Source organism: Castanea sativa, chromosome 4 (assembly GCF_040712315.1).
Source record: "Castanea sativa cultivar Marrone di Chiusa Pesio chromosome 4, ASM4071231v1".
NCBI lineage: Eukaryota > Viridiplantae > Streptophyta > Magnoliopsida > Fagales > Fagaceae > Castanea > Castanea sativa.
In genome coordinates, this window is record NC_134016.1 from 24105051 (window position 1) to 24108159 (window position 3109).

Below are 3109 nucleotides of genomic sequence, written 5' to 3' on the forward strand. Positions count from 1 at the left end.
AATAAGTCCAATTTAAACTCAAACTCATCATTTTTTTTAAACAAAATTATATTTTTTTAGTCCAAACTTAACAAGGAGTAAAACTCTATCTTTCTGACAAGTCCAAATTAAACTCAAACTCAAACTCAAACTTATCATTTTTTTTAAACAAAATTATTTTTGTTTAATCCAAACATAACAAGGAGTGAAGCTCTATCTCTCTAACAAGTCCAACTTAAAGTCAAACTCAAACGTTGGTAATTTTTCTTTAATATTTTTTGGTCTTTTAGAAGTTTTAATATCTAAATTTTTGAGTTATTTTTGCAGTATCTGAAATTTTCTGTCAAATTTTTTGTAAGTCATTGCATGTTCAAGCAATGACTTCTTCATCAATTTGTAACACAAATTGAAATCATACAAGAGTAAATCATGCAATGGTGTAGTTTCTTAATCAATTTAAGATTTTATAAAATTATTTTAGTCAACCTCATAAATAGGTAAGTTCCCATGCATAGCACGAGTTGATGACTAATATATTATAAAAGTTGGATCTATAAAACTGGGGAGAAAATGGGCTTTTACCCTTTTCGCTCAAAACAAGTAGCAAAATGCTCATATTCTAAAACTATTTAACAAAATGTCCCTATTGTGAAACTCGATTTTTAAATAATCAAGTTTCAATGAAAAACTCGATTTGGCGAAAATCGAGTTACTTGAAAAAAAAAACTACATGGAACTTGAGTTCTATGTAGTAGTAGTAGTAGTTCTTGTTGTTGTTTTTTTTTATTTTTTATTTTTTTAAGTTAGATTGCTTATAACTCGATTTTCTAAAAATCGAATTTAAAACATGGGCATTTTTCTAAATAGTTTCAGAACAGGGGTATTTTGCTACATGTTTTGCACGAAAGGGGTATATCCCTATTTTGGCCCTAAAACTGGTGGATGCACAAAAAGGTGACATGTGTCACTTTGCTAATGCATAAAACAATGAGTAATGCTACAGCCACAAATTATTTTACAACATTTTTATAAACTGTTAAAGTTTGTATCTCCAGCGTTACTCTAAAACAATAACTCATCATCTTTTTAATTGTTTTGATGTCCATTAATTGCTTTTTAATTTTTTATCATCCTAGCCGTTACTTCCCCACAATCTCTTTTTTTTGAGAATCTACTTCCCCACAATCTGCAGTTTCTTTCTTTTATATTTTTCAATTAATAACAACAATTTGGCTCACGTATTCTCCAATCTTTTTATCTTTTTCAATTTAGTCATTTTAACACTCAAACATCCTTTGGTCTTAGACACTTAATTCACTACACATCTCTTGTGATCCATGTCTCTTCATTTTCTTAAAAAAACACAACTAATTAAATAATATTAATAAATAAGAACTTTCTTTGATTAGCAAATAATACTTGCACATAGATATTACCAATTACACATTGGATTCCATTTTCAGCAGAAAATAATCTAAGAAAGTGTTGATAGAGTTCTATGTAGCTTTCTCACAAGTAACATCTACTGAAGGACTAAACGAGTTGATAAAGCATAAAGATGGAGAACCACAAGAGTACACTTTATAGCATTCTTCCGAAGGTAAATTTCTTTCAATTTTAATATTTTTTATTCATTCTTAACTAAATTGCATTTTCTATTAACAAAAAAGTTTTTATTAATCTTCCTAAGGTCATCAATTATATTATTTTTGAATTATTCTTTACTAAACTCAATTACCTATTAACCTATCTTCATAATTTTACAGATCCAAATTGGGTAGCGCATCATCATCTCAAAATAAGTTAAAAAAACTATGGTACGGGTACACAAAACTATGATAAGGGTACACAAAAAACATTGTTTACAAAGAAGTTTATATCAATCTCTCTAAAGTAAATTTCTTTCGGTTATACTATTTTTTATTCATTATTAACTAAATTACATTTTCTATTAACAAAAACGTTTTAACAATCTGCCTAAGGTAATGTATTATATTAGTTTTCAATTATATTAGTTTTTAATTCATTAGCATTCTCTCTTTAAATTTTTTAGTAATTCTTTTCCTTATGATTCACATTTGATTTGCATGCTATTTTTTTTATGTTTGAATTCATCATCACTTGAGAATGAGTGATGTGGGTTTTAGTTAGTTCAACTGGTAAGTTTTTGATGGTTGAATAAGAGATCTGGGGTTCAATCCCCGCTTACACCAAAAATCGATTGATATCTTGGTCTGATGATAAATAGCTATCATTAGGAGCAGACGCTATAGGTTGAAACTCTCTCAAAAAATCCTTGAGAATGAGGAACCACAATTTTCTCATTTCAAGGTAGAATCTTTTTAGTATTCTCTCTTCAATTCCAAATTTAATTGTGATTAGTTAATAAATAATGACATGTATGTCTCTTCTTCTTATCTCTTCATTCCGTTTCGTATTTCCATAATAGCATCCATTTATATGAATGTGTTTTTTATCCATTTCACTTCTCCAACCAAGAGTCTAAGACCCATCGCATACTCTCCCTCAATAAAATTGCAGAATAGGCTATATAATGTGATATATCCATCGTTTATGGGGAAAGAATTGCAATTAATGAATTAAACAATTTTGGTGCTTCATATTCTCAAATTTATTGTGGTCAATCATAAATGATATATGAAGATACCATTACTATGAAATATTAGAATTGAAGTTTTTTATTTTTATTTTTTTTAAAAGAGAGCTTCAATAAATGATGTCTGTTCCTGATGATTAAAATTGAAGTTATATGTAAATGAACGATTTAAATATTTTTTGTTATAACTTTTGATAGATTAAGATATTGAATTGATACGTAATTTCACATCAATTAAAAGGTAAAGAGAGAGGGAAGAAGCATGCAAACACAAAGATAACACGCCGATGTGTTATCAAAGAGAAAACCGAAGAATTCGGCAAAAAACCTCTCTGCCGCCCTCCAAGCGGTCAATAATCCACTAGAGAATGAAGTTGGGATACATGAATAGCAAAAGACCCTCCAAGCCTAATCTACCCAGTGCACCTAAGCCCTCCAAGCTTCTTGCTCCAATAGGGTTACGCTGAACCTTGTCTTCTTTAGCTTACCGGATCCCGCAATCGCTCATTGCAT